We start from the raw sequence: 12,374 nt of genomic DNA on the forward strand, positions 1-12,374 counted from the left end.
AAGGTGTTGTGGAAAAAATATGTATTTGTTGGGAAAATTTCAGTATGACGAGGTGAAAGCTTGAAAAACATCTTTATCCAGTATGCTAAGTTGCAGCTTATTAATGTATGTGAGCAGCAACTGATTTCCTCTATGAAAAGTGTTGTTTTCTATCTGATTGCCACTCATGAAATCATAAATATATTCGATGTACGCGTGTTTTATCCTTGCCTAGAAATTCTCATTATAGCCGACGATGCATGCAGAACCATGAAAGTAATGATTTTAGGCTAATAGGCATGTTTCTTATGATGTCAGGCTTAATTGAAAGCCAGCTATTCAGCCCAGTATTTCAGAGGGAACAGTTTATATTCCCATCAGATTCTCCCTCTTCGTTTTGATATAATTTGGATTGATGGATTAACTACATTGCATTGGCCGCTAACTGGAATGGCATGGTAAGTAGAAACGCATGAAAGAAAAGTACTTTCTTTAACAAGGTAATTTATAGGAAACATATCTTCTGAAGTATTTAATTCTAAGTAAGGGAGAAGATCTCAAAGTCTTTGCAGTTTGCACTGGAAAACTGCTGAACAAATTTTTATTATTAGGCAAACGAGCAGAACTAAAAATGTGAGTTATTTGGACATTTGTATGAGGTGTGTCTCCTAGCGAGTGGTAGAGACCACTAAGAAATACTGGTATAAAACACAGAAAAGGAAAAGTATCTTCGTGAATTTTTTTTGAAATGTTATCAGTTTATTCAGATGTTCATTATCTCTTCTGTTATCAAACAGGAAATCCTGTCTTTACTTTACTGCCCCTGAAAGATAGTCTTATCAACTGACCATTCTTTGCATTTGACTCCCCAAAATTTCTTCCACTTCTGGTATCTCACAGAGGGATTAGCTTGGAAAGAGGCAGGTGGAGCCAGCCTGTGTTTAGCATCCGTACACACCACTGGATATTTTATTTGAGTGAAGACAGAAAAGATTGATCTCAACTCAATGAGGCTGAAAAAAGAAAAGTAGCCTGACTTTCAGTTTGTTCAGGATTCCACTTACAGAAAATATAATTGCTACTCAGAAGGGACCTTCCCTTCACTGATGTCAGACCCATATTTAGTAATATTATCAGCTTTATCATAATGATACACTAATGGTATTATTAGGTATACAAAACCTAAACCTGAAGTCAAACATCTTGCTCTGGAATTATTCTGGGAATGTGTTTTGGTTTTGTGTTGGGTTTTGAGTTTGGGTTTTTTGTTGATCTTTCATAAAGAAAAAAAAAAGCCCCTGTCTTCAGGGTAGGGTCCTTTTGTCATAGAATTTGTTAAAACTAAGATTTTATCTGTTGATGAAGATGCAGAAAGTGTTTTATTTTGTTTTAATCCAAACTTAAGAAAATTTCTGTCCACTTAAAAATGCTTTTTTCCCAACAAAATAATTTAAAAGAAAAATCCCAGCAACTTTTATTTCAATATGTAAGTATAATCCCACACACAGTACCAGCCATGGTGTAGTGCAGACCTCAAGGATAAGATGAAGCTAAATCCTTGTAATAATTTGATCAGGGTTTTTATGATAGTTTTCATATGTTTTGGTTGTTTGTAGCTCCCTTGTTCATATAGAAAGGCCAGCAAAAGCAGAAAATGAATCAAATGTGAGACAGATCATGTACTCATTGGCTGTCCCTTTAACTGAAGGAACGTGTAGAATCCTTAGGAGATTGTGATTTTTAACAATAAATGCACGGTCTATTTTATACTTGTAAGATTAAAAAGAATCTTCTGCAAGATGACGTGGTTTTTCGCCCATCAACTTGACATCTAAGATCCAGTTTGTTACAGATTGCAGATTTTCACAGCAAAGCTCTAATTCGTTTCTTGACACCCCCCGCCTGCCGCCCTGCCTGAAGGGATATATTCAGGCAGCTTCATAACTTTGCTTCTGCTTTCAGTTTATCCTGTAGGTGTTTCCAGGTGATTAAAGGAGACCCTTTGAAAACTGCATGCTCCTTTCTTTTCTGTTAAGCAATGGAAAGCACACCCCAATGCTGACAGACTGCTTTTGTCTCATTGACTTCTATACATAATTTATACAGCCTTATAAATCTTGGCTTTATGGGACTATGTGTCTTAGAAACAAGATGAAGAATGTCCCTTTCAGAATGGATTTTTTGATGCTGAGAGACAGTGATATTCTCTCCTTCTAACCACCCTTTGGTAAAATAGCATGGTTTAGCATTAATAGATTAATTGCCTGTATAGCAAACATCTTCATTTTCAAAGTCAGTGCAAGCTGACACCTGTGTTTTCTGGTATTAAAAAGAAGTGGTGTTTCATAGAAAAGAAATACGGAGAAAAAGCTTGGTAGGGTAATTATAAACAAAACCCTACTGTTTTTAACAGAGTAGGCTTTGAAAGGCCTTGACTGTGTTTATAGCTGTTATAGTAGTTATAGACAATTATCAATATAAAAAATATTAGACAATTATATCCCTTCTAAAAACATGTAAGAGTTTTTTGGAAACATTTACATTTCTTTGTATATTTTTAGGTTTGTGTAAAGGTAAAGAGTAGGTTCAATTCCTACTACTTTGGAACTATTCTTCCCCAAACTAGCTATAGTCTTTGAATTTTTATTTTGCTTAGATCAGTCTAACAGTCTTCCTGTATGGAGACAAAGGCTGTCCAAATAAAAATGTGGTTTTTTGCTCTATTTTTGTGAAGAACTGAAAGAACTGAGGTATCCACTTGTTTTGGCATTCCACAGTCACTCCTCTGCCTAGAATTATCTTTGACAAAAGTGGGGGATCCCAGTGTTGCATACTGAGGAGAGTACCTCGGTTAATCAAACACAACTATTTTCAATTCAAAACGTGTACATTTATTTTTTGTTAAGAGAGATTTAACATTAGTATGTTAAATTGCCCTCTGAACATCTACCCGTTAACAAACATAGCAAAAGACCTTTCCAATACTCTTTTCTGAATCATCAAAAAGCTGCCAGAGGTGAGCTACACCCAAAAAAGTAAACCTAAGTGAAAATTTGATATTCCTGTGTAAATGGAAAGTTAAGAAGAAATAAAAACATTAAAGCAGATCATCTAACACACAAAACACATAAAAGCAGCAAGTCTTTTATTAAGGAAAAAACACCCCAAACCTAATTAAGTAGTTAAGTTCTAATTCTCATTAAGATTTATTGAAAAAAAGGAGGCCTTTGATTTCTTTTTCTCAATCACTTTTTGAAAATAAGTTTGCTACAGTACTTCTTCAGTTTGTTTTAATTGCTCACACACAACCGGAGAATGTTAATTTGCTGTGATCCTTGTTTATGCATAGGAGCTGTGCTGACTTAATTTGTTTAGATCCTGCTGTAAATTGTCACTGCTCCTTTTTATAACAATAATGGATGATTTAATGTTTTCTCATAACACCTTATGGCTACTTATTTATGCACCTCCATGTATTTTGCACTTGTTTAGGCTTTGTTTTGCTGGCCCTTGGCTATACAAACTCAGAAATTTGGGGTTTTTTGGAAGATGTAACAGATTTTGTAACAACTGTACCTCCTAACAGCACTGGCTCATCTAGTCCCTGCTCACCAGGGATTTTTTTTTTTTTATGCTGGGTCTGGAAGCCCCCTAGGCAGTGGGGGGGAGGTGATGGACCACTGTTAGTTACAGTGGCAGCAGAGCAGCCAGGCAGCCTGGGGGGGGGGGGGCACCACCTGGTGCTCTGTGCACCAGAAACAGCTGAAACCCACCACAAGCCACGGCACAACCACATCGCTGTCGTGGCTGGGGGTGATCCAGGGCACAATTTACAGGGAAAAGGATCTCTCATGAGATCAATCCATTCTTTGAGAAAAACTGATGACTTCTGAGGTGCACAAGAGCTGCTTCAGGGCTGAGATAGAAACCAAAGTGTTGTGTATCAGGAATGCAGCAGAGGCATTGTTTTTATAGTACTTTTATAGTTTTTATAGTACTTTGCATTTCCCCCATATGTTTTACCATCACCTAACAGTTTTGCATTTTAGCCTCTGTCCCACAAGAACTAAAGGTCTTAAACTCTCCACTTACTAATACTCCTTTTTGTTCTAAGTTTTCCAACTTTTTTTTTTATTCCCTTGGATCGCATAATTTATTAATATAATTAATATAAGCTTAAAGGAAATTGTACTCAACCTGTGGCTTCTGTTTCAAACCTGTCCTAAAGCTTGTCTGTTTCTCCCACTTAGAACTATCAGCCTAATAAAAGGTATCATCCTTTCCAAAATCCTAATCTTTTTCTAATATCAATGTAAGAAACAGTAGAGGGAAGAGACAGACAGTGAACTCATATCAGTAGTTTAAAAGGCAGTGACCAGCAGTCTGTTTATTCTGTTGATTCTCTACCTTCTCAATCAGTTTTGTATGAAAAAATGCAGTAAAACTAGATCGTTGTGTTTTGCAAATGACAGTTTGTTTCAAATAGCATGAGTTATAACTCTGAAAGCTCAAACAGTTTGTTTGGCATTTTCTAAAACAAACAGAAGCAAAAAGATGGAAAGTGGTTATCATTAGTTTTATGTATATTTAAAAAACACAGTGCCTGAATACATTCAGTGACCATCAGGGGCATGTTTACTCTGGTGTAGCAATTACAGAAGCCCTAGCAAAGACAGGTGAGGAGATTTTTATACTGTAATGAAACCTCATTCAGAACAAGAACTCATAGCGAGGTCAAACTTCCTGATGATATTAGCAGCTTAGTACTTCTCAGCTTAATATTTTATTACTGTGTATTGTAATATGGCTCCTAACTTTTCTAATTAGATGCATTGCTTATCTACAAGTAAATGAGATTACAGAGAGGCAGCTGCCAGGACTAGTGTGGCTGGATGCGGCCAAGGCACATGTGTCTGGCTGCCCAGGTTGACCTGGTTTAGCCACAGCTGGCAATACCTGCCACGCGGCTGCTCACCCACTCTGCCCATCCCATGGGGGGAGGGGCAGGAGAGTCAGGAAAAAAGGTAAACCCCATGGGTTTAGATAGGAACCATTTAATAATTGAAAAAAAAATAGTAATAATAAAATTATTAATATATAGTAGTAATGAAAAGCGAGATGACAAAAAAAAAAGAGCAATAAACCCCAAGGAAGACAGGTGACGCACAATGCAAACGCTCAGCACCTGCTGACCCATGCCCAGCCACTCCCCAAGCAGCGACTGGCAGCCCCCAGCCACCCCCGGTGATGGCTACAGATAGCCCTCTGGCTGGCTGGGGTCTGCCCTGGCTCTGCTCCCTCCCTGCTTCTTGTGCACCCCCTCCCCGGCAGGGCACGGGGAACTGAAGCCCTTGATTTAGAGTAAGCCCCGCTCAGCAACAACTAAATCAGCAGTGTGTCACCAACGTCATTCTCATCCTGAATCCAAAAGACAGCACCGTACCAGCCGCTAGGAAAAAAAAATGAACGATATCCCAGCCAAAACCTGGACAATCCAGTTCATTGGGGGCTACTTACAACAGGCTTGAAGCGTCCTCAGGAAAAGAGGTAAGGGTGGTCAAATCTCCCTGGCTTCCAGATCACTGCATCCTCTCTCGAACAGATAGTATCTCTAATTTGTGTCTCTTGTTTTACTGGTTTTTTACACAAGGCACTCTCTTCTGTCTCATTTTTTCCCTCTTTTTTCAGTCCCCCCCCCCCCCCCCCCCCCCCGGCCCCTTTCTAAACAGCTCCCTGACGGTGCTGTAACAGCTGGTGCTGGCTCTCCTTTTTTCCTCCGCACAACACAGGGCAGCACCCTGAACGCAGCAGAGCATGGGTTATACAGGCTCTGCTTTCAGGGTAATAAACCCTGCACACACCCGTGCCAACATGCTCCCGCGACTTGTAGTTCAGGAGCTTGCTTTATCAGATCGGGTTTGGGTGCTTCTGCGGGGTGTTCCACAGCACAGGGCAAACGTGCTTGTAGCTGCAGAGATCACATCCTACCCTGCAACCCTTTCCCAGCTGCTGCCAGTTTGCCCTGTCTCCTCCAGAACATCATGCTGAAGAGCATTGCGAGCCTTCGAATGTGGCTGCGCTTTATCACTAGGAAGGTATTTTCTATTGATGTCACTGTTTCTTTGTCTGTAGTGGAGCGATACTGATAAAAAGCTACACTGTCAATCAAAATAAAATACAGCAGTAAAATTTAGGCATTGGTAAATTTTAGCAGCATCTGCTGAACAGCTTTCCAAACAGCTCTTGCAAGATGGTTTCTAAGTACCTGAGATATTAAAAATTATGGGAAAAACTCCTATGTAAAACAGCCCTGTAATCATTGCCCATTACCAACAGGTGAAATGCTTTCTCCAAAACTATTTTTCAAGAAGGGTAGGAATTTGTAGCTGTGTCATGAGCTGTTCTATGTGTGATTGAGTGGATATTTTAAATTTTAGATTTTCTTTTTCAGTCTAAACATATTTTTTTTTATGGTGGCTGGCAGATAAGAAAAAAAATTTTTGTGAGAACGAATTGTCTTTACAGTTGTCTGGACTTCAGGTTACCCAAACTAGAAAATATATATATATATTACTGCATTCTGTCTCTTCTATATTTTATGTCACTGGAGATGTGCCTGAAATGTTCTGGATGCTACTCTGCACAACTGATATGTATTGGAGAACACAGATTAATATAGAGGTACTTGAATCTGGTCAGTACAAAAGCAGGACAGAAGCTTGCCATCACAGGAATGGATATACAGTCTGAATTTCTTGAATCAAGTAGTTCTGAACTTTTTCCCATGTGCTTGAGGAGTCAAAGAAATACTTATCAGTGACACATGAAAGAAAAGCATTTCTAATGTCAGTCTGAAATACATTATACATGAGTATAATGATTAGAATATTTTAAGGAGATGAAAAATGTTTAAACACACAGCTTTAGGCCATCTCTGAACTTTAGTGTGCTGCGAGTTGAATGATGCTGCAATGTCTTCCTGAGTGTATTAGCATCTTGAAATGGTGGTTCAGAGACCTCTTAACATCTTCGTTCCTAAGCTGTTAAGCTTTGGAACGTCCCTGAAGGGCAGAACAGAAGTGGAACTGGCATTTCAAAATAAGCTGTGCCCATGTGCTCTGGAATAGCTGGGCATAACCAGTTACAGTCCAGCAGTGGTGGTCTTTAACACAGAAAGCTCATTTTTTCAGCTTGCGGTTTGCAAACAAAAGATGTTGGGAATGCTGAAAAACAAAGGACAGAAACAGTAGATGAACTGTATTAGGATCCTTTGGGAAGGGGAAGGACTTTGGCAGGACTGAGCTGTAGGGTCATCTTGTAGCACCCAGTTATGCTGGAGACAACTGATAAGCACTGACCCTCTCCGTGGTGGCAAGGTGAGCAGCACCCCAGCGGGCTACGGAAGGTGTTGGAGAGGCTGGCTTATCACAGGCAGCCGGTTAGAGGTCCCCAGCCATAAAAAAAAGTCAACTGTAGAGAGAATATAGTCATTCTAATCTGTGAAACTACAATTCCAAGGCTATGCACACCAGAATAAGCTAGAGGATCAAGGGCAGAATTCTAGTTTGACCCATTTTTTTGTTACTGCTTGGTCATGAGTTACTACATTCTAATCACCCAGGTTACTGAAGACACTTGAGGCAAAACATGCTAATTTTTTTGTTTCCTTTTTTTATGGAGCACTGCAATTCTGTCTTAGATACCTCTTTATTATATTGTTAATAATTCCCGTGAGCAAGGCTTATATATATACTTTGTCAATATATATGAAGACAATGTCTTTATTTGGAAATTCTTGATCTGCTAAAATTAGAAGTTACAGTTCAACATACTCAAAAATTTGGTTTGATGTCTTAAAAGCAACCCTTAAAATCTCATTAGGTTCACAAATCAATGCCCAGTTGAACTGAATTGTTGAAACTGGACATTGTTTAAAACAACTTTCTGTTCTTAGCAAAGGGAAGTCAGAACTTGGCTAAAAGTAAAATTTATACATTTTCAAAGGTATCTCACTCAAGCACTGAACTTGTTTTGTCACTGTAGGCAACCTACATCAGTTTTTGGTAACAGCCATTGTATTACAATTTTTTATATAATTTTTATATAATTGCATTTTCTTTATTTTGCAACCCACTGAACTTTTTTGGGGGATTGGTTTGTTGTTGGTTTTTTTTTTTTTAATGTTCCATACAGGCAAGCCATTCGGGCAAAAGAACAGTAGCAGATGAAAGATAAGGATATATCAAAAAGAGTCTAAATGTGGGAAGAAAATTTCAGCCAAAAAAGTTAACCACTCAGAATCTAAGACTGCTGGAAACCACCACAATTTCAATACAGGTGCAATATTGTCATTGTCACTAGGGAACTGTCCAGCTCATTTCAGTGAGCCATCATTGCTCCGTAAGGCTTTAAGGCATATATTCAAGGGCTGGTTGCTGAAGAGGGATCCATTTAAACACTTGCTTAACAGCTTTGCTGTATGAGAACTTCCAGTGTGAATCTGCAGGTACTGGTCTGGCCTCCTTTGCATGGTTTTGACCAGTCCTAATTCCATTAACTGGAAAAGCTGAGGAGGCATTGTATGATCTCGTCAAACAAGTGACACAGGTTCTTGGGGAAAACCCATTAAGGTCCATGCACCTTTCTGGTGGTCACCTTCCTAGTTGGTAATGGTATGAGAAGCAGTGAGAGAGGAGCCTAAATTCAAAAAGTTGTATGGCAGGTTGCATGAGCCTTCACCGCTTTCTGAGGGAAGAGGGGGCTATTCGGTGTAACTGTCATCTACAGCCAGTTCAGCTAAGCAAATACACACCAACACTTTCAGCAGTGGGGCCACCTGTCACCAAAATGCCCTGAAATAATACTGCTTTTTAGATATCCACCTGAACAAAAGAAATACTTTAAAAGCAAACAACACATGAATATGAATTGCTCACAACAGGAGGCATGGACAACTTCTTTCCCAATAAAAGGACATCGATAAAGACACATACTGTAAGAAAACTAGTTGAGAAATGCCATTCTTATTCCCACTGCACTTTTTATGTCTTCTACCACTCAAAGTCTGTGGAAGATATTTGAGAGGAAGAAGAGAAGTGTAGTATGAATCCATGTTATGAATGCAAAAGATAAAGAAATTGATACTTTGATGAAAGGAGATACCTAAATCACCTGTAGACAGGTTTTTTTTTGTTTTTTTTTTTGCTAAAAACAGGGGGCGGGGGAAAAAAAGTAGAGAATTTGATGAGCTCTAAAGAATGAGGTCATGTTGTATGTTCTTCAAGCACTGAGCTTACTGTGCTATGAAAGAGCAGCGATGGATGCTAACATCTACATTGGGGTTTCCTGAGCATGCAGGAACATCAGTTGCCTTTTAACCAAGTGGGATATCATATCTCCTTCTTTCTCAGTTTTTGATAGTGATTTTTTTCTCTGTTAGAATTTCTTTTATCTTTTTTAGTGTTGCTGAGTTTGTGTTCTTGGACTTGCTGAGCTTGTTTTTGTTCATATGACAAAAAAGAAGGCTATTTTGCTTGCCAGTTGTGCTTTCTTCAGTGCTGATGGTGGCAGTAATAGTGGCACCACTGTCAAGGAAGTGTTATGCCTGGTTAAAACTTATGAAAAGCAAACCAAAGAAGCATAAAATTTTCCTGTTGCATGTGTTTATGAGAAACTATTTAGCCAAGAATGGTAGTACAAAAGCATTCATTGAAGACTTAAAAAAAAAAAAAAAAGTCTAAGAACCTAGAGAGGCAAAGAGCCAAGTTGGAAAGAAAAGGAAGTCTTAAACACCTCAGAGTCATTTAAGTGATGCAATGAAGAGAGGTAGTTCATGTACTAAATGATTAAAAGAGCTTCAATATAATGACTCCTTCTTTACTACAAGATCATGAGTAACTACTGATAAAAAGGATAAACAGTTGAGTAAAAAAACATTGTGTCCAAACCCTCTTTCTTGCTTGCTTTTCTGCTTTCTCTTAATCCTGTATTTTTTCCTTCCCTAATCCCTCTGTCCATAATTCTTTTTATATTTGCCTTTTAGTTCTGTAATTCCTCTCTACCTCATTTTGTCTCCAACTCTCATCCTCCTTCGAGACTCTGTTTTCCTAGCCATGCCCTTTTTTTCTTACCATTTTCCAAACTCAGTTTGAACATGCCAAGGCCACAGCAGCTACAGGGACAGCAGCTTATGCCACCTCCACTGACAGCTACAGGGTCCTGAAAGAAGTAAATCAAACCTCCACGTTTGTGCCAGTTTTGGCATGTGGCTGTGCAGATATTTTTACTTCATTTGGTGTTCATTCTTTAAGCTCATGTGTTATCATTCAAAGGTGAGCAGTGTTGTAACTGTCAGGTAGGAGGGGAGTTTAAAGAATGTTCAGGAAGAGCCAACTTCTGAAGTTTTTGTTTTGAAGTTAGGTCAGTCCTTGACTTTTTGCTTTTAAATCTATAACCAAAAAGTGTTTAAACTCAAAGATGATTTAAAATCAAATAAATTCTGGATGAAAGCCAGTTACTTAAATGTCAAGACATTTTCTTCTAACCCATAAATGAAACAGATATAATTTGTAACAATTTGAAATATTTTAATAATACAGTAGTTATAACCACTCTACAGCTCACGTTTGGTTGTTGTATTTTTGTGTAAAAAAACCAACCAACCAAAAAAAAAATTATCTGCACTCTTTCACTTTCAGTTTGGATTCTAAACGAGAGAGGCAGTGTTACTATCATTTAAGCTATACAATTAATGTAAACTCAAGGATGTAAAAAGTCTGAACGCTCTTCGGAGGCAGGGGCAGAAAACAGAAAAAGATGATGTAAAAATAGGAAAACATTTTCCTGATGTGTAGGCATCCTATCAGCATTGATAACGTGCAGCTGTGGCCTTGCCTCAGAGGTGTGGGTTGGTTGATATGGACAATGTGCAGCTGTAGCTCGTTCCTGCTAAGTGGTTAAATAGCCCTGAGGGTGGTGGGAGAGGGGGTTGGATGGAGGGGGTGTGGGGTGGTCTGACCTTTGGAGGAAGGAGAAACAGCTGGACAGCAGAATCTGACTGACAGTAAAAGCCTTGTTACAGCCTGATAGCTTGCTTGTGCTGCAATGCCTATGGAATTAATTCTTGCAGAAAGTTGGTGATTCATAGATGCTCCTAGGTGCTATGACCGGGTTTGAGATAGTTAGCTGTGAAAACTACGGCTACAAATGTATCTGACTGAAGGCTTCAGGTCTTAAAAGGGATTTCTGCATATGCAGGTGTAATTGGTTCAGCACTTTAGGATGCTAACAGCGATATTCTGAAACAAGTGGTAATGAGTAATTTTAAGAAGTGCTTGATGCTTTCTAGCATGGTAAAAACATGTAGCATCGAAAAAACATATATTTGCTGTAGAGAAAGCTTTGTTTCAAATACCATGTTTAAGCAGAAAAATGGTCTCAAAATGATAAAACTTGCATACAATAATTAAAAGAATGGCAAGGTAATCCATACTTCTTACTACAGGGTTCTAAAAAATACATTTGCAGGGATGGAGCGGTAATTAAAGGATGAGAAAATTATGTACAATTTCATAAATATTTTGGTAAAGTAAAATAAACATTTTGCATTAAATACATAACATACTTAAAAACACTGGTCTTTCATATCAGCTCTGGAAATAATGAAAATCTTAAATAATACATCCTTGTTGATTGCTTCCTCTTTGCAGAAGAAAGTCACGATTTTGTTTCTTTAAAACAATAGTATTTTTATTTTCTTGGTTTATACAGTTGTAAAACTTATGACTAGGAGTAATGGTTAATAATATAAAATGTTTACTGAAGCCTTATAAAGGCAATAAATTTGCAGGGTCATTCCCCAGTAAGGGGCAGTGATTGCACATCAAATGAAATGGTTGTCTATTCAGAACATTTGTTTGCTCAGATTTTAGCCATTAATCAAGCTTGGTTGAGAAGGTGTTTCAACGGTTTTTTGTGTTGACTATTGACATTAAAATGTGCATTCATATGTGATCTTTCTTCAGTAATCGTCTTAATATCAACCAAGGAATGCTGCATCTGAAAATTGCCTTTTCCACTTGTTCCTAGTCTTCAATAACAAGGCACAAAAGATGACAAAAATGACTGGTTTGCCCTACTTCATAATAGCTGGTCTCATCTTTTCTTCTCCTTCCAGCTACTGCAAAACAAGTGGAGACCTAAGATCACTGTCCTGTCCCCTGTATAACTATGTCTTTGTGCTAATTTTTAGCCTGTTTTCTAAAAGCTCAATGAATCTGTCAGTTGATGATGAATATGCCTGCAGCATTTCCAAACGAAGCCTGCAATTGTTGCAGTTGCAATACAAGGCTTTCTGGGTTTTTTCTGCTATTGTGCTTATTATATGTGGTATGTGC

At 38.4% G+C, this 12,374-nt stretch overlaps 1 long non-coding RNA gene across 2 annotated transcripts in view; it reads left to right on the plus strand.

Moving 5' to 3' along the window:
• The window catches only part of LOC119143312, a 64,029-nt gene that overhangs the window by 1,119 nt on the left and 50,536 nt on the right, over positions 1-12,374 (plus strand). The gene's annotated exons all lie outside the window — the stretch shown is intronic.

The sequence above is a fragment of the Falco rusticolus genome, chromosome 1, assembly GCF_015220075.1.
Source record: "Falco rusticolus isolate bFalRus1 chromosome 1, bFalRus1.pri, whole genome shotgun sequence".
Taxonomy (NCBI): domain Eukaryota; kingdom Metazoa; phylum Chordata; class Aves; order Falconiformes; family Falconidae; genus Falco; species Falco rusticolus.